The following is a 21498-nucleotide window of genomic DNA, read 5'->3' as shown; positions in this document are numbered from 1 at the left end:
AGGATGTAACTGCGCCTGTTTTCCCTTTCCCTTCCGTCCAACCACAATGAACCCCTCCTCATTCTTCTCATCTTGTTTCTTCTCCTTAATTTCAGAAATATGTTTAGGGCACTGTTCGTTGAGATGGCCAAATATTTTACACTCTGAACATCTTGGTGGTTTCCACTCGTACTCAATCTTATCAGTCTCCCTAGTATATTCATCATTACTCAAATTAGGAATAGCCACAACAACTTCTTTGCGGAGCTCAGTACCCGCATCAACTTGTATAAGAGCCCTTGCATAGCTATGCTTCCCCCACGAATCAAAGCACATATTGCTCGTATAGGAATCTAGCATTACCGGTTTGCCCACCTTAGTAGCCAACATGCTTAATCCATCTTCAGTAAAGGCAACTAATGAAACCTCATGCATTCTAACCCAAACTGGTACACTTGTAACTTCTTTCTTAGTTAAATTTGAACTCGGGGTCCAAATATTAAGCAATATTGGAACTGACCTGATAAGCCAAGGACCACGTTCCAAAACCTTTTCCATACCATTCTTTGAATCAAACTTGAAAAGGAAAAACCCCATTGAGTTCATCATCACTTTCTGAATCCCAAACTTCCCCCAAGTGTTCTTCACATAGTTTTCAACTATAGGAAACGCAAGACGATTACCTAAAAAATACCCATAAAGTGTATTTGCAAACCTACTATTTACCTCCTCAACCGCCGCACATGAAATAACAATGTCTGCACCATCTACCGAATTATCAAAAGACAAAGTCCTGAAATTTACCTATCGAACCGTATTGTTGTTGTTCACTACTGATGCATAAGACAGAGGTTGTGACCGAACCTCATTATCCACCTGTTTCCCCAAATCAGTGACGACCACATCGCCTATTTTATCACTCGATTGACCAGTAGCAGCAGTGTGCAAGCCCTCGGGACCATCTTGTTTACCAGCATCCTTGTTCACATCTTCACCATTAGGATTTTCAGTTGGAACACTAGGAGTTTTGATGGGGGTGTCGACACCACCACCTAGCATATCACTATTATTGGGTTATCCACTCTTTCCCATTGTGAAATTGGGTTATCCACTGTTATGGCGACGACGATGATGGCTATGGTCCTACGTCGTTGGAAAAGGAGTTAGGATGTAGTGAAATTGGGTTATTCACTGTTTCCCCCAAATCGCTAGCCATAGAGAGGAAAAGTCAAAAGAGTCAACATTTTGATATATACACATATGAAAGCTATATGAAGTTCTTTTTCAAACAATGAAAAGCAAATTCATCAAAAACTTAATCATGGACTTTTTTACTTAGAAACTGTTGTTCAAAAGTAAATTTACAAAGAATTTTACAACAGTCATCACCTTTTCAGGCCAGTAGAACGACTTTATTACTGGTTTCTCTTTCTATTTTGGGAAAAGGGTACCCCGGTTAACTTTTACTAGTCATATGATCACATAGTGTGACGGTGTAATGGTGTTGACGGGTGATAACGACGGTGGTGGCAGTGATGTAGTTATTAATGTAAAAGTAATTGATGTAAAATTTGTAATTGTAGTTTAAAAATATAAATAAATTAAAAAGGGTGGTATAGTTATTTAAAAGTTAATGATAGATGTTTTAAATTAAGTTCATTAAGATTATTATAGGTATTTGAACTAATTGCAAATTTGATCACTGTGTTATCACACTTTTCGCACGTTTGGCCAAACTTTTCATTTGTTGCATTTTTGGTGCCAAAAGTGTGCATTTTTCGCAAGAATGATCCAACTTAACGATTCCGTCAATTAACCGTTAGTGGATCATGGACCAAATTAGCAACTAACTTTAAAGTCATCCACCTCAAATTAAAATTATCTCTAAACATGCCACATAGGATTTATCCTACGGGACACCTCCATATTTTTTTCACACTAATAGATTTTCATTAAATAATATAATATAATTATACATATATTTTAAATATGGCATATATAAAAAGCATATATATATAATTTATATTTATATAAATAAAACATATATAAAAAATCACGACTAACCTTGCATAACATTTTTTAACTTTATTATTTTAATTATGAACACTTCATAATTCATGACTCATAATCCATGATATTTTATTACCTTTTCAAATATTATTAGGTTATACACGACCAAACAATTTTGTTGTTTCTTCTTCGTTCTCTTGGCCGAAACCTTAACCAAAAATGGTTATTCTAGCCACAAAAAATGTCTATTTTATAATGATAATAGTAGTTATTTTGAGTTTTACGAATGAATTTCTTGATTGTTGGAGATAAAATACTTTATTTCCTAATTGTGTTTAGGATTATTTTTTCCCGTCACTACATAAGGTTTTTTCTCCATCTTTTTAGCATAACGGAAAGCAAAAACTATAATGATTTTTTCTTATTTATCTTATTAGTTTTTTACTTATTCGTATTGTATTTATGTGTATTTTATATGACTAAATTTGTCATGCTTAGTTTTTTTACTTTGTATATATTATTTCGTTTGATGAATATATAGATATCATGCTACATTATCAATTTACGTTTGATTTGTTGATGATATCAAAATATCTTAGGTTAAATATTGGTGTGTAATCACTATAGGAGGTTTAGTGTGACCCCAAATTATCTTAGCGTGACCCCAAATTAAACATGTTTTGTAAGAATTAACTTACTTCGTTATCAATAAGTTTATGCACCAAGTTCGCAGACTAGACGTTTCATTGCATAACAACAACAACAACAACAACAACAATAATAATAATAATAATAATAATGATAATGATAATGATAATGATAATAATAACTTCTAGCATTGATTAGTTAATTTATTTTGTTCATATATATATGAATCTTAAAAGTCATAAAAAGTAATGGAAAACGAACCATTAGTTGCCGCCATAAGTCCACAACAAATAATAACTTATGAACATCACATAGATATATTTACATTATTTGTTGATAGTATATTCATGAAAAGTTATTTATTGATATTCATGTTATTATCATGAGAATATAATGATGTAAATCTACAATTAAAAATAAAGCTCCAATAAACATAAGCTTAGAAATTGTACCTTAACTGTCAGGTGAAATCGGAAATAAACAAGGGATACCACGAGGAAACTTTATCTCCATAAACAAGGGATACCACGAGGAAACTTTATCTCCATGCTAACGAAAAATAACCACAACTTATAAATTGTCAAAGTTGTCGTTGTCCCGTATCTTTATCTCGTTCAACCGAATGACATAAAAGTAACACAAATTATATTGTTATGAATAGTTTTAAATATTACGATGTATATAAGATGGCTGATCAATCAGATTACAAAACTTTTATATTATTTTGATTTGACTGTATATTAGATAGATATAGATAGATATGGTATTTAACAAACCCGTAAGAAAAATTGGACCACCATATCAATGCCTTTTCCCAGACTCAAACCGACTAGTAACAATGTAACACAAGGATGAATGAATAAAAATTCAAAGATTTAAAACGTACAGATAATCATCCATAAAGTGTTACACTAATTGAATGATATATTGTTATATATATCTACGATAGTGGATAATGAAAACTCTTGACCATCCAAAGTGAATCAAGTTTAATCAATTGTTGGCCAAAAGTGAATCAAGTTTAATCGATTGTTGGCCAAAATAAAAAGAAAATTTTTTAGGTTAGAGACTCGTGCTGATAACGTGTTATAAAACTATGAAACAAGAACAATAGAAGATAATAACAAACACAAGAAGATGAAGAGAATGGAGAATAGAGATTAGAGAGAGTCTTTCATTCATCTCTTTAGCATTATACATGACCACTATTTATAGGAGTACAAACATAAATGAGTTATAAGTTTAAGAAAATGGATAGTCACAATAAATACAATACATTTTCTAACAATTAAATAATATAATATAATTATACATATATTTTAAATATGGCATATAGAAAAAGCATATATATATATATAATTTATATTTATATAAATCAAACATATATAAAAAATCACGACTAACCTTGCATGACATTTTTTAACTTTTTTATTTTAATTATAAACACTTCATAATTCATGACTCATAATCCATGATATTTTATTACCTTTTCAAATATTATTAGGTTTACCTTTGATAGTCGGTAATGTTGGTCAACCGTGTATAAAAAAAAATTATGTGGGTAAACCTCATCAATAAAAAAGTATAATGGGCAACCGTGTACAAATGGGAAAGTACGTTGGTCTTCCCGTGATTAATCCCTTTCTAATATTATTAGGTTATAACCGTTATACACGACCAAACAATTTTGTTGTTTCTCCTTCGTTCTCTTGGCCAAAACCTTAACCAAAATTGGTTATTCTAGCCACAAAAAATGTCTTTTTTATAATGGTAATAGTAGTTATTTTGAGTTTTACGAATGAATTTCTTGATTGTTGGAGATAAAATACTTTATTTTCTAATTGTGTTTAAGATTATTTTTTTCCGTCACTACATAAGATTTTTTCTCCATCTTTTCAGCATAACTGAAAACAAAAACTATAATGATTTTCTCTTATTTATCTTATTAGTTTTTTACTTATTCGTATTGTATTTATATGTATTTTATATGACTAAATTTTTGTCATGCTTAGTTTTTTTACTTTGTATATATTATTTCGTTTGATGAATATATAGATATCATGCTACATTATCAATTTACGTTTAATTTGTTGATGATATCAAAATATCTTAGGTTAAATGTTGGTGTGTAATCACTATAGTAGGTTTAGTGACTGTGATATCGACATGTCAGAAAAGACAAAAGATGACCAGAGTAATCTAGGAATTAACCATTAACTATAACATAATCAATTTCAACATAATAAGCCTATAGAATAGCTATTTATTAATGAATAAAATAACCTTTTTAACTAGCCGTGCATCGCGCGGGGTAAAATATCTAGTATATATATATGGACTTCTACGTCTGATAATAAAGTATATGGTGTAGTTTCTTATATGGGAAAATAATCCGTATTGTACCGTTTTTACATATCTTACATATTGCCATTTTAAAAAAAATTACAATTTAGACCTTTAAATATAAAAAATATACAAAACCCTCCCTGAATTTTATATAATTCTCCTCTAAATTTTACATAATTTTTCCTACTTTATCTAAGATATACTACATACTTTACTGTAACATTTTCCTTATAGTACCATTTAATAATAGCGTTTAGCCGTTTACTAAGTATCTTATTAGATCAAAAAGTCAAGATATGCATGGACTTCTTTGTCAAATTTTTTTTTTTTTGTCAGATAGTAGTGATTGTTACCCCTTTACCTTTACCCCACTCATTACTTGAAGTTTGGGCTAAAACAAGTGAAGGATATGTTAGTAATGAATAATGATGGTTGCCCCACTCATGACTTATTATTTACTCCGTATTATTTAAGCCAAAACAATTAAAGATGTGGATTTCTTCGAGGCCATAACCTTAGAGTGCATTCTTGAGTTTTATTTTGAAGAGATAAAAAAAAAACTCTGATTTCCAGACCACCGTACCTTACGCCAAGCAACCCAGAACCACCGTGATCTACGCCACCACCACCGTAATTTACGGTGGTGTGGATTCTTTAATTTCTCAGAATTTTCAGTTAAGATTTCTATTCAAGCTACTGATTAATTCTTATGTGGGCTCTTTGGTATTGAATTAAGAATATAAGAAAATACCAAGATGGAAGAAAGATTAAGAGGTCGGTCAAACAAGAGCCGACATTCTCAATTGTGTAAACTTATTTTATAAACAAGAAATATAAAAAAAAATATATATATATATATATATATATACATGCATATCACTGGACTCCATCCTTCGTGGGCTGAGCTGGGCTGCTCTTGGGCCTTTTCTAGACTAAATTAGTGTCCTACTTGTGTCATAATGATCGTTCAAAGTCGAGATTTAACTACAAACCCATGATTAATTTGAAACGAGTGAAAGTGAACCAACTTTTAATCGAATATGTATATGTATATACGTTATATATATACGCATAATGTTAATGAATAAGAAATAGTCTTATGTGAAAATGTACATAAAAATACATATGTATATTAATACACGTATTATATAAACATAATTATAGGTCGTGGACTTTGAGTTATTCTTGGATTTTCGTAGCTCGTCGAAATACCTATAATTCAAATAATAACCTGACGATACAAGACAAAAGTGAGTTTCGTAAACCCTCCCTACTCAATTGAGATTCGGGCTGAAAAGTGTACGTGCTGGTTTGATTGTTGCTTAATCGATTGATTGATTGTTCCGTTGACACATTGACTTGTTGCTCGGTTAATTATGCTTTCGCTTATGAATACACTTTGTGATTTGGTTAGTTGTACATACATATAAGACGATCTTACTTTCAATGAGTTGGAGATATGGTAGGAAGGTTGCGGGTGGCCCTATATATAAGCATCAAAGGTCCCTTGAAAGTAAAATCGTATGAAGTGTATGTGCATTGTGTTGTTGGTTGATGGAAAACGTTTTGATATGGAATGGGACATAGGACATTGCATGATAATATTTCCCCTATAACGTATTATAGATTTGTGATTTGTGATAACGATTAAGTCCATCTTGATGGCATAACGATAAGTCCACGATTTTTGGTATAACGTTGTTGTTAACGATAATGTTTAACATGTATATTGTATACGAATGTTTAGTTGAAACGTAACGTGATATGACGCATTTGAAATATATGTAAGTCGCCCCATGACATGACGCATTTGAAATATATGTAAGTCACCCCGTGATATGACGTATTTGAAATATATGTAAGTCGCCCCGTGATATGACGCATTTGAAATATATCTAAGTCGCCCCGTGATATGACGCATTTGAAATATATGTAAGTCGCCCCGTGTTATGACGCATTTGAAATATATGTAAGTCGTGCCAGAAACGTATTTCGCGCTTTGTTCATCATGTAAGTCGTGTCAGTTTATCGCGCATTATTTATTATGTAAGTCGTGCCGTTGTAACTATTATTAAACGTAAACGTTGACTTGTATTGATTTGTGTAAACGTGATTAGGTACTCTGATCCTCGTGTATCGTTAACGGTTGTTATCCCGACACTTGTTTCCTTATTACTCGTCCCTACGAACTCACCAACTTTATGTTGACTCGTCTTAGTACACTTTTCAGGATAACAGGTTAGCTCAAAGACGTTTTGGATGATTGTTTGCTCGATCATGCTAGACTTGGACTCGGACCTCTTAGATATGTGATTCTTGTCCCAATTAGGGTTATGCTTATGTGTGATTCGGATACTTGCATTATTGAATGGTTCGTATGGATTACTTGATCTTTTTTATGCACTTAGACTTGTCTCTACTTAATTTCCATGTCGTGTTGTGCTTAGTATGTAACCCTCGTGATTCCACCTTGTCGGGGTGTTACAGTTGATGGCATAACGAGTAAGTCCACATTTGTGGCACAACGTTGTTGATAACGATATCGTGTAACGTGTATGTGGTATATGAATGATTGGTTGTAATGTAACGGTTGTTATCCCGACACTATGATTTTAGCGTTTGAACCTACGAACTCACCAACTTTATGTTGACACTTTTTAGTACACTTTTCAGGTGAACAGGTTAACCAGGGACGTATTGGATGATGATTGATTGTTTGCATATTTGGATTGGACTTGGACTTTATCGTGTATCCGTATTTCATTGTTCCCGCTTATGGGTTATGCTTAGGATCATTTACCATCTTTTGAACTATTATTTTGTAAACGTTTGACGGGCGTGCTCCTTATGCATTTTGTATGATCCGGTATTTGAAATTGAATAATTTGTATGGATTTCCAATCCTCTAAATGCATCTAAACTTGTTTCTACTTAATTTCCATGTCGTGTTGTGTTTAGTATGTAACTCTCATGATTCCGCCTTGTTGGGGTGTTACATTTTTATTGTGTCTATTTTGGTCTTTTTGATAAAATTAGGGTTAAGTTTAAATGGGTTTGTAAAGTCAAAGTTGATTTAAGATTTGTTAAACTCAAAATTAGAGTTTTCTAGTCAAAATTAGGGTTTCTTGGTCAAAGTTAATTATGGTTAGTCATTTCGAGTCGTATTAGTAATTTAATCCAAATTTGTCGTAACATCGGTGTAATACGTACTTATGACTATATATATATATATACATCTCTATAAAAGGACTTTGTAAAGACTATATAGATTATACGACTTTTTGGACATAAAATATTTTATAATAAATGTTCCATACGAAGACTTGACATGATATAAACAATATAACGTGACATTATTTAGCGAACTCTTTCATATGGACAATTTACAAGGACAACGGGACTATTAGGGGAGGCTATCTACACACATCAACTGTTCCTAGAAAACATTACTGAAACGCACCGTTTTATGTAAAACTTCCCGTTTTATACCCCGATGGTACATTTTTGTATATCCAAAACGGTGCTGGATCATCTACTATTATATAAAAGGGATCATTTTGGTACAAGAGAAAATTCTTTCCGCTTTGAATAAAACACTACCTTTAGGCATAGAAAACGACACTGACATATACACATTTGACGTAAAATGGCTGGTTTTGACAGTTCACCTAATATGCAGCGTTTCATGTAAAATGGCACCAAAAACGGGAGAATGACACCTGTCATTCCCCTGACATGAGTGTCAGACCATGTGTAATTCTCAAACAGTGTTTTGTCATCTACACACCGGCCAAACGCAGAGTTTTATGTAAAACGGGGTATAAAACGGGGAGTTTTACATAAAACGGGGCGTTCAACTAATACTTAGCGTTTTATGTAAAATGGCACCAAAAACGGGGGAATGACACCGATATGAGTGTCAGACCACGTGTAATTCTCAAACAGTGTTTTGCTATCTACACACCGGCCAACGACATAGTTTTATGTAAAACGAGGTATAAAACGGAGAATTTTACATAAAACGGAGCATTTTGGTAGTGTTTCTATGAATAGTGGAGGGTGTAGCTATAGTATCACCCTTTAAATATTACGTGAAGTTCCTTTTTTTTGTCACAATAAAGTGGTTCACCCTAAGTGATAATTTCAAACTCCTATGCCAAAATCTAGAAGAACAAGATATATACGATCAAATTAGTTGTACTCGTGTTGGGCTGCTTTATCATGTTGTCCTAAAAATGTACATAAGAGCTCGATACAAGTGGTGTAGAATTCTATAACCGATTTGCAACTATTCGTCTCATCAGTCTGCGAGAATCATTGAAACTAGGCTTGACCAGTTGTCTTTGCCCTAAAAATTGTCCACTTGACAACATTATAACAACTTGAGGCATGGTTGGCCTTAAAGAAGCTGGTGACTGGGTACACATTAGAGCAATCTCTATTGTCCTCATCACACTTGCTTGATTGTATTCATCTGTACCTAACGCTTCATCGATTAACTCCATATGTTCACCTTTCTCGTACAACTGCCACGCCTATTCAAAAAAAAACAAAGAAGCTTTTATCACATGTATATTTGCAGTTAGATCTTTAATACTTTAATATGCATCTTGAATTATCATGTATATATATCTGACCTTGAGTTCAGATATGTTAGGAAAGACCAATTAAGGAAATTGGATATTGATCAATGTCGTTGAACCGATCAAAAATAAAACTAAATACCACTAATTAGCTAGGGCAAGTAGAGTATCGTATCCACAGGGAATCAAGGGAAAGTGTTAAACAAGTTACAAGAATTAATTAAAGTAGACATGAAACTTAAAACCGATTGATTGATTGATTTGATTAAAAACTAAATTTGATCATAAACTTAACAATTACTTCAATTAAATAAAAGGGATCATTCTCATGCTTCAAATTATGTTTTCAAAAGTATAACCTAACTTATGTTCGTTGGAAATCACATAGACATGATTCGTTATAAGTTTGGATTGAATGAATGCTAAGAACTAATCAATTAGGTTGTGATGATTCACGATAATGAAAACCGGGGAATTGACTCAACTAAATTATCTATTCATTAACAAGATTACAAGTTCACAAGAGATTTTTCCAATAATAATTGATTAACAAGAAATTGAAATCAAAAGATAGATGGAATTCATTCAAGGTTATAAACTAGTAATCATTCAAACAATCCAAACAACATTAGATGTTAAAAGACTAATGGGAAATTAAACATCTAATCCAACATAAACATAAGAAAAGTTGAATACAATTGTCTTACATAATTGTTCACATGAGAATGATCAAAAGAGAATTAGCCTAAAATCTTCATCATTGATAGCATCATTGATTCTTCAATTAGGGCTTCAATCTCCATGGAATTGTGATTTGATGATGAAATTGGGGTGTTGTGTGTGTTAGGAAACTGCCCAAGGATGTGAAATTATGAAGTGTAACCTCCCAAAGTCGTGTATGTAATTGTTATAAACTGAAAAGTAATTAAATCCCTAATTTTCGGATTTTTAGTGCAGCTAGGGCCGTCCCAGACTGCCCTCCTGGCCGTCCCAGACTGCCCTCCAGAAACGGCAGTTTGCCCTAATCGTCTATTAACATTCACAAAACATGTCCGTCTTCGTATCTTAAAGTAATATGGATTAGGCGTTTATCAGATATCACATGTTCAAGAAGGTGATCCGTGTCAGGTCCACTAAAGTTTACATCAGTACATTTTCGACCAAAGCTATAGGTGTCAACCTTCTCTGTTAAATGTCCATTGATTGCATATTCCGGTGCCATGTATCCTCTATATTGATCTCGTCATGAACCATATTAGTAAGGTTAAGTTCTTGAATCGGGTGACTTTATAAAGGGAAGGGAAAGTGTAAAATTACTTACAAAGTCCCAACAACCTTTGTGCTAATATGGGTTTGATCCTCTGTCTGAAATCTAGCCAAACCAAAATCGCAGATTTTGGGTTAAAAATCATCGTTAAGAAGAATGTTATCCGACTTTATATCTCTATGGATTATCTTTACATGGAATTCATTATGAAGATGGGCGAGACCTTTAGCAACTCCAAAGATAATGTCAAATCTCTTTTGTCAGTTCAGTGTGCCCCGTTTAGCACCTGTCCGTGAAGAACATTATAATCCGGGTTTGTCAATAGTTTAATCTAATACTTACAAGAAATAAGTTTGTAAGTTAATCTTACCCCATAAGAATTTGGAAAGGCTACCTTGTGGTATTTATTCAAGGACAAGAAGTAGTTCGGATCCTTCAATACACCAACCTAGTTGGCGTACTAGATTTCTATGCTGAACATTACTTGTAAGCTTCACTTCGTTTACAAAATCTGATTTTGCTCTGCAACAACCAACTAAGAAACTATTAAGTTTCTTCACTGCCACTACACTTTCATCATCCATGATTGCCTGTTAAGCGACAAATAAAGAAACGATTATCGTTTGTGCTCAATATATACTTGAACCATTTATTCTAAATGAAATCATTACCTTGTATACCTCACCAAAACCTCCTTTCCCGATTCTATATTGTTCATCAAAATTATGAGTTGCTATTCGCAAACATTGGTAGCTATAACTTTTTCCTCCTTGTAATCCATTGTCATCATCTAATTAAAAGAAATAAAATATAGTTAGTAACCCTAATTATCTAAGAAGTACACATTGATATGGATGTTTATAAATGTAAGGAAACAGTACTTCTTCGGTGTTTTACCTTCTCCAACCATCTTAGACTTCTTATGTTGTCGATACCATAACCACAAAGCGAGTATAAGGACGAAGATACCTACCCCGCTACTTACTCCAGCTATAACTCCCAACTTGCTTGAAATTGCTATGACAGAAAGATACAAATATCTCTCAATTAGTCTACTAGCACATTGATTTTCACTAATTAATTGCATCCAAATGACTCAGTATTAATAATAATCTTATTATTATTATCTCAGTTGGATCTTTGCATATAAGGTACACATCTCGATTCTCTATTTGTTAATTAATGTGATTACATATATGTTTCGATTTTTTCCGTTGCGCTTATTCGTGATCTTGTATATTTTATGTGTTCATATTCTAACAGTGGTATCACGAGCCACATATGTGATCTATTAATTACAAAGATCAAAACTTGAAGGGGGGTTTAAGGGTTGGTTGATTTTAATTAATTGTTAAATAATTAAAAGGTTGTTTTTCTTATTTTTTAATTAATTAAATCGGATCTTGATTAAATAAAAATTAGGGTTTTTGTTTAATTAAAGTTTTAACCTTGTTCAATGGAGATTGAAACCCTCAAACAAGTTTTGAATTGTGAATTAATATAAATTATGTGATGAATTGCATGATTATATGTATCGTTTTATTTAAATTTGTTAAATAAATAGTAAAATCACAAGAAATTCATGCAAAATTTATTGTTATTTTACTGGATATATAAAGTGTTATATTATGTAAAGCATGTTGATCCAATAATTAGGGTTAATTATTAGATAATTATGTGACAATGTGATTTTTGCGTGTAAATTTTCTGATGTGCGACAGTTTACTAGAAAAATCATATAAAATAATATGTAATGAGTTAGAAGTCGTTCTTTGGACTGTAGAAGCCCAACAAATAGGGCTACAACTTTGTAGTTTTGGTCGAAAGCTGAATCGGACCAGAAACAGGAGTAAACTGGTCATCAAGCTACTGGAAATTTCCAGTCAGCATGTATATGTGTTTATTTGCAACTTGTTAAGTTAAATTGTTTAAAGGCTTACGCAATCAAGGTAACTTGATGAATGTGGTCCTCTTCTTCGGAAGGGGGAGCCGGGATTGAACTTTTGCATGAACCATAGTGACCATGTTTAGGTGGCCTACCTTAACTTGTTACTTGATTAAATAGTTCGATAATTAATAAGTTTATTAATTTTTGTATTTGTTTATAAGTTGTATAAAGGTGATGCAAAAATTGGTTTTGAAAATAAACTTGACTAAGAACTATTGAAATAGAGATTTCATTAATAAAATTGGAGTCTTGCAACCTTGAGATACACAGGCCATCCATTTGAACAAATTCTAAGAGAGGTATAAGTCGGAGTGCGCTAGCCTTCTAAAAGGGCGGGTTTTTAAATCGCGTTTATCGCATACCTTTGCCCTTGCGCTTCTTTGTGCGTTCAAATGGAGCTACCGAGCTCTCTTGTGTTGTAAGACTATACAAATGATTTTATTAAAAAATTATGTTTCGAAGATTATGCATGAGTCTTCAAACATAAACTTTTGATTCACTTCAAATGCATTACCCATTTAAAGTTAAGTCAATGCCACCCACTTTGCTAAGAACACTTGCTAGTGCTTTTTGCTCTACGTGAGACGTAGGTGAATTGTATCTCTTCAAGGTGGATTACCACTCGTTGTGAGACAGCGGTGGACTATCTACATGTTTTTAATTGGGCGACTTAAAACGAGTTAAGAGGTGAGACCTTAACCCGTGGCATAAGATGGGACAAAACATGTTTACAAAACACTTAATACCCCTTTACAGTGTTGTTGTAAGTCCCATAAACCTAGGAGTTTCATGAATACAATTATCGATTCTCGATTACCTTTTGAATGCCGTCATTTCTAGCAGATCAACTGATGAAATGATTGTATGTCAAGTTGGATCCTAGCCTTAGTGAAAGTAATTTGTTAGATGAATTTAACAAGGGTAAAATTACATTTCTTAAGGATAATTATCAGAATACTGATAATTGAACTTTTTGTCTGTTTTGTAGATGGCAACAAACAATACCACTCAAAACATACATCAATCGGCGTTCAGGCTGATGTTGGAAAGGGAAAAGCTTTCTGGACCGAATTTCAATGATTGGTATCGTCAGCTCCGGATTGTTTTGAGAGCTAAGAGAAAGTACCAAGTCCTTGAAGAGCCAAGACCCGTTGCTCCTGCTGCCAATGCTTCTAATGAAGCATTAACAGAATATGCGGCTGCATATGATAGACATTATGAGGTCGCTTGTCTGATGTTGGGAAGCATGAATGCTGACCTACAAAAGCAATTTGAGCATTCATTTCCGTGTGATATGCTTACTGAACTCAAGTCTATGTTCGAGAAGCAAGCTGGAGTGGAGTTATACGATCTTATCGATGTACTTCATGACTTGTGACATGAACAAGGAACAGGGGTGAGCGCTCATATCCTTAAGATGAAAGGATACTTTGAGCAGTTGGAAAGGTTGAATTTTCCTTATGCAAAGCAGGTACAAATTGGTCTGGTTCTCAAGTCCTTATCTAAGGATTTTGAAGAATTCGGACGCAATTATACTATGCATAGCATGGATAAAACCGTTACGGAACTTCTTGCAATGGCTATTGAATTTGAAAAGAAGTTACCAAAGAAAACTGCTACTCCCAACGTTCTCATGATCAAGGGGGGTAAGGTCCAAAAAGGCAAACAACCGAAGGGAAAGGGCAAGGCTGACGGTAAAGGAAAGCAAGTTGCTGCTCCTAAACCTAAGAAGACCCCTCCGGCGAAGAAGGAACATCTCGCTAAGAACCTACCTTGTTACCATTGTAATGAAGTGGGTCATTGGAAGCAGAATTGTCCCAAGTATCTTGCTGAGTTGAAGAAGAAGCAACCCGGTACGTCCGGGACTTCAGGTATATTCTTCACTATTGAATTATATTCATTTTCTAAGCGGAATTCATGGGTTTACGACACTGGGGCTTAGAAGAGGAAAGAAACTGAAGCCGGGATCTTTACAACTGTTCGTGGGAAATGGCCTACCAGCAGCTGTGAAAGAGATCGGCGATTATCATTTGGTTTTACCTAGTGGTTTAATAATTGTCTTGAACGATTGTCATTATGCACCTTCTATTACTAGAGGTGTTATTTCAGTTTCTTTGTTGAAAAACAACGGTTACGTTAATGTCTTTAATGATATTGGAATTTCAGTTTCTCGAAATAATATTCATTATTTTGATGCTATCGCTTGTGATGGTATTTATGAAATTGATATGCGTGGTTGTGATTCAAAGGATAATTCAATGTATCATGTTAGCAAACGAGTCAAGTCCACTTTGGACTCGACTTATCTTTGGCATTGTCAGCTTGCTCATGTTGGCAAGAAACGCATTGAAAGACTTCAAAGGGACGGTGTCTTGCAATCAAATGATGAATCATTTGAAAAATGCGTATCTTGTGTTTCTGGCAAAATGACAAGGAAACCTTTTCCAAATAAACCGGAAAGGGCTAAAGATCTACTTGGACTAATACATTCGGATGTATGTGGCCCATTTAGACATGTGTCAAGGAAAGGTGCTAGCTATTTCGTCACTTTTACAGATGATTTCAGTCGTTATGGTTATGTTTACTTGATTAAGCATAAACATGAAGTCTTTGAAACATTCAAGGAATTTAAAAGTGAAGTGGAGAATCAACTCGGTAAAACCATCAAAATCCTCCGTTCGGATCGAGGTGGCGAAATACTTAAGTCAAGAGTTTAAGGATTATCTTAAAGCTTGTGGAATAGTTCAACGGCTTACTCCTCCATATACTCCTCAACACAATGGTGTTTCGGAGAGGAGGAATCGAACCTTGTTGGAAATGGTTCGATCGATGATGATTCATACGACTCTTCCTTTTTCGTTTTGGGATTATGCCCTCGAGACTGTTGTTCGCATTCTCAATATGGTTCCAACTAAGAAAGTTGACAAGACACCGCATGAATTGTGGCATGGAAGTGTTCCTCAATTGTCTTACTTAAAGGTCTGGGGATGTGAGGCGCTCGTGAAACGAGATACGCCTGACAAGCTTGCACCTAGATCTGTCAAGTGCATCTTTGTAGGATACCAAAAGGAAACGATGGGTTACTACTTCTACTTTCCTATGGAAAACACTGTCAAGGTTCATCGATATGCTGAGTTCTTTGAAAAGAAACTCATATCTCAAGATCGAAGACAGTGGGAGGATTGTTGAGCTTGATGAGCATCAAAAAGATGTGTCAACTTCTAAAGATACTAGCAATCTTCAACTTGGGGGGGAAAATGTTCAAAGAGATGAATCTCAAGATGAACTTCAAGTTGAAGATGAAGCGATTCCACTTCGTAAGTCCTCAAGGACCATACGTGCTCGTGATAGATTAAATCTTATGATTGAGTCTGAACAACACGTGGTAGGAGATTTGAATGAACCTCCTAATTTCAATGCTGCATTATCAGATCCGGAATTTGAAAAATGGCTTGAAGCTGCGAATGTGGAAATGAAATCCATGAAAGACAATCAAGTCTGGAGCTTGGTTGATCTTCCACCAAATGGTAGAACCGTTGGGCGTAAATGGATCTTCAAGAAGAAGACCGACATGGATGGAAATATACACACCTATAAAGCTCGTCTTGTGGCGAAAGGTTATACTCAACTCTTTGGAGTTGATTATGAGGAAACCTTTTCTCCGGTTGCGGACATTAGAGCTATTAGGATCATCTTAGCCATAGCGGCGTACTATGACTTTGAGATATGGCAAATGGATGTCAAAACCGCTTTCTTGAATGGTTTTCTAGATAAGGAAGTCTATATGGACCAACCTGAAGGTTTTGTCGATCCAAAACATCCCAAAAAAGTATGCAAGCTTCAAAGGTCCATTTATGGACTAAAGCAAGCATCAAGGAGTTGGAATAAAAGGTTTGATGAAGAGATCAACAAGTTTGATTTTGTTCAGAATCCTGATGAGCCATGTGTATATCGCAGAGCTAGTGGGAGTAATGTTACTTTCCTTGTCTTGTATGTCGATGACATATTGATAATAGGAAATCACATTCCAATGTTGAAAGACGTTAAATCTTATCTTGGAAAGTGTTTTGCTATGAAAGACTTGGGTGAAGCAGCATTCATACTTGGAATCAAAATCTATAGAGATAGAAGTAAACGGTTGATCGGATTAAGTCAAAGTGCGTATATAGATAAGATCTTGAAGAGATTCAAGATGGAAAATTCTAAGCGCGAGAACTTGCCTATGCAAGAAGGACTTAATTTATCCAACAAGAATGGTGCTTCTACACCTGAAGAGGTGGAGCGTATGAAGAGAGTCCCTTATGCTTCGACGGTGGGTTTTATCATGTATGCGGTTAGATGCACTAGACCTGACATTGCGTTTGCGCAAAATATTGTAAGCCGATATTAGCAAAATCCCGGAGAGGATCATTGGACCGCTATGAAAAACATTCTTAAGTACATGTGTGCTACTAAAGAATTGTTTTTGGTGTATGGAGGAAATCCGGATCAAGAGCTTAAAGTCCCACTGGATACTGTGGTGCTGGATTTCAGACTGATAAGGATGATGCCAAGTCTTAGTCAGGGTATGTATTCATTTTAAATGGAGGAGCAGTAGATTGGAAGAGCAAGAAGCAATCTACCGTTGCTATGTCTGCTACAGAGTCTAAGTATATAGCTGCTTCGGATGTAGCAATGGAAGTTGTCTGGATCAGAAAGTTTATTTCTGGGCTTGATATGATGCCATCAAATAATACACCTATGGATCTGTACTGTGACAATTCTGGAGCAATTGTCATTGCCAATGAACCTGGGGTTCAAAAGGGTGCCAAACATTACCAAAGGAGATATCACTATGTTCGAGAGCAAATCGAATCATGTGAAATCAATTTACTCAAAGTTCACACAAATAATAACTTGGCGGATCCTTTTACAAAGGCATTGTCAAAGGGAAAGCTCAAGAAGCATGCAGAAGGCTTAGGTCTTAGATATTGCTAAGTTATTTCATGTAAATCTGTGATTAGTATTTGGATAATGGGATGTTAAACAATTGTTATTTTCAATAAATGAATTTTTATACGCGGTATAAGTGGTTTCATTTTTATAATAATTATGTCATATATTTGCATGTTTAAATCCATGAATATTAGTTGAATATTCTAAATGTCTATTGTCGATTAATTATATGAGAATATAATTAAAGTAAGACAATTGTGAGAGATTGGTGAAAATATTTAAGGGAATATTTTGAAGATGGTGGATCGTACCAAACTCACATGATATTCAAAAGGTGAATATTAAACTTACCCCACAGAACGAATTATCATTTTATGGATCAGCGTCATTAAATGAAATTCGTGAAATGGTTACTTTATTTATCCTTTGACTTGAGATACAAGTGAGTTATGCATGTGTGGATTGCATTTCTTGATATAATTCCTAACTGTCCTGAACAAGGCAATAATACAGGGTTATTTTCAGAAATGTTGAGAAACGACATGGCCAGACACTTGTAGTCAATACAGGATTTGTTCCTTCAATTTGCAACTGAGGTGTGATACCATTTGGCCCCCTCATTAATTAATTAAGATGTTTGTATGGCCATACCCAAATGAACTCAAGAGGAGTCTTGACTAACTTGGTAATCTTGATTAATTGTAGAAATGAGAAACATAATCGTTAAATTATGAAATGACATTGATCCATATTCATAATTAACAAGGTATCTGAACAAAGGGATATTAAAGACTAAATTATTTCAACTTGACAATTTAAGAATCTATTCTTAAATATTTCCGGGAGCATTGGAGTGTTGCTAGACGCCAACCAATGTTATTGCTTTTATAATAACATGCTCAAGTGGGAGCTGTTGGCATATGATCATATTATTATAAGTTGCATGTCTCGGAATAATTTAAGTCTACGGGGTCACACGAAATGACACAGTAACTCGATAATAACAATTGATATATTAAAGTAATATATTAATTAGTTTGATCACGAAATAATTAATTAAACATAATTAAAGGGTTAATTATATTTAATTGATTAAAAAGGAGGATTTAAAGTGAAAATCGGAAAATGGATTTGGACCTAAAAAGTCCATAGGGGCCGGCCACTTTAAGGCTTCTTTAAGTCTTGGTGCGCTTATTTTCCAAGCAAGGTTAACCCTAATTGTGTCCTATAAATAGAAGGTTAAGCTTAAGGTTTTTCACACACAATTACAAAGTAATTCTCTCCTCTTTCTCTCCTTTTATTTGGTTCGGCCGACCTCTCTCTTCTATAAGGGGTTTTCGGTTTTTAAGTTTAAGGTTAAACAAAGGGTTGTTTAAGTTCGTGATCGGGGTACTAGCATACATTATTCGGGGTGTCTAGTGTGCGATCGTGGAGGGGTTTTGCTTTAAACCCTAAGTATTAATAATAATCTTATTATTATTATCTCAATTGGATCTTTGCATATAAGGTACACATCTCGATTCTCTCTTTGTTAATGAATGTGATTACATATATGTTTCGATTTCTTCCGTTGCGCTTATTCGTGATCTTGTATGTTTTATGTGTTCATATTCTAACAATAATTTGAGGAGCAATTATGAACTTCAATTCTTTGAGCATACACGTTGAAATAACAGATGAGGCTGGACCTTTTAAGAGATTCGTAATATCTGTTGTCTGGTTACCATTGAAAAAAGGAGTGTCTGAATATCTTACAAAACATCCCATGTTTATAGACCTTCCTTCTGTATTAGGAAGACAAGTAATTATATTGCCAGAGGCTGCGTTGATGCAATCTCGACAAGTGGCCTGGCTTGTACCTTCAACGCATTGTGCAATCGCGTACATTGTTGCATTTACACTTGTTATTTGTCTTGTAGAGGCCACATAATAGTGAGAGGTTCTAGGAGTAGCATCTCTAATATCTGCCAACAACTCTTGTACAGTTTGGGTAAAAGTGGTTTCTGACTGCTGATTACCACATAGTGTAAGTGGAGCTATACCAACATCTTTGACGGTGTTTGGGTCATTGTAGAATTTATAGTAGTTCTCGTACCTTATATAACAAAAAGGATTTACATTGTTAGATTATTACAGTACCACATTTAAAGCATTATCAATTGATCATAGATCAACGGGTACCATCATCATGTGACCACATGGGCCCACAGATGAAGGCTGCAAGTCACAGGTTCAAATCTTGTTAAAGGCAAGAGGATAAACTATACTTAGTGACCCATGTGTGAGAATGGTGAGTCACCGAGCATGAGTTCTATGCGGTGTGCACTCTGGGTACCAAAAATATACATGGGAGAGGGTTTCCACCCATTTACCTTTTTTTTTAAAAACATTGTTATATAATTAGTTTTTTAACATATTACATAGACTTATTAGATTTTAGTCATGTTTATACATACGGTAAGTTAAAATAGCTATAATAATTAAATGATGAATTGTACCATATATGTTGTTAAGTTAATTGTTTGGTGTGGAACCACTATGCCACAACGAGAGTCGAGATCATAGTTATCTCCAAGCTTAACACAATTTCTTATATAAATATTCATTCAAAAGGTTAACATAACATTAACATGATTTTTTTATTTGCCCCCACCAATCAAGCAACCATTCCTCTTCGATATCATATTCCAGCGGCGGAAGATGAACCCCTTTATGAGGAAGTAAAAAAAATTTTCTATTTTTTTGAGGGGGTAAATGTATATAAAAAAGAAAATTTAACTAAAATTTTAAGTGATTGCTAAATAATACTCAAATTTTTGGGGGGCTCTAAACCCCTTCTTGCCCCTTAAATGTTCCGCCCCTGTCATATTCTGGCTCCGTCACTGTGTTTGTTTGGTGTGGCGCCATTGTGCGATCACTGAGAGTCGAGACCATAGTACCTCCTTTCTTTGTTTGTTTGTCTTAATTCTACTTAATTACAAGGGTTCAAGATAATTGAGTGTGATCATTAATCAACTTGTGTTAGGGAATTCCCATGTTAACTGCCATGATAGCAACATGATGAGACCATTGCGTTTGTGCCAGCTCACCGGCACGATTGGTTGTGGAAATGGAGAGAAGTGAAAGGAACCTATGACTGAAAGGAACAAATTCATTGGTATATATTGAAATTTTTCTTTTGGGATTAGTTTCATCTACATATAACTAACCGAATGTCTATATTAAAAAAAAATTAAAGTTGTGTGTATTGTATGTAAGTAACTCGAAAAAATGTTTATTGTATGTAAGAAAACATACGTGGCAACCATATACAGGTGCCACTTGTCAGATTTTAATTGGTTGAAACGAAATTCTTACATACAATAAACATTATTTCGAGTTATTTACATACAACACACACAACTTTAGTAATTTCCTACTATAGATATTCGTTCAAAGTTTCTTAAATTACATGAAACTAATCCTTTTTTTATATATAAAATATTAATTTTACATTTTGAACCCTCAATTAATGAAGCCTTTACAAAATGTCTTAGTAATTTTCAAAATCTTATAAAATGGGTTTACTAAGTTTGAAATATAAATGAATCTTATTTTTAAACGTAGTGTTATTTTGTTATATTCAATCTTAATTCTTGTAATTTTAATTTTTTAACAGTGTAAACCAAATAACGTTGGACTCCATTTTTGAGTGATGGCCGGGTTGGGCCGTTTGGGAATAAAAACGGGTGTGATGACAATGTTATTGTAATCTCTCTCTCTTTCTCTCTCTCTCTGCTCTC

The 21498-nt window shown here is 34.2% G+C and overlaps 1 pseudogene; it reads right to left on the bottom strand.

Moving 5' to 3' along the window:
• Positions 1-1457: 1457 nt before the first annotated feature.
• Positions 1458-21498, bottom strand: part of LOC122604604 — a 34774-nt pseudogene continuing 14733 nt past the window's right edge.

This window comes from Erigeron canadensis, chromosome 6, assembly GCF_010389155.1.
Source record: "Erigeron canadensis isolate Cc75 chromosome 6, C_canadensis_v1, whole genome shotgun sequence".
Lineage (NCBI taxonomy): Eukaryota > Viridiplantae > Streptophyta > Magnoliopsida > Asterales > Asteraceae > Erigeron > Erigeron canadensis.
This window is presented reverse-complemented; position numbering and strand designations above follow the sequence as displayed.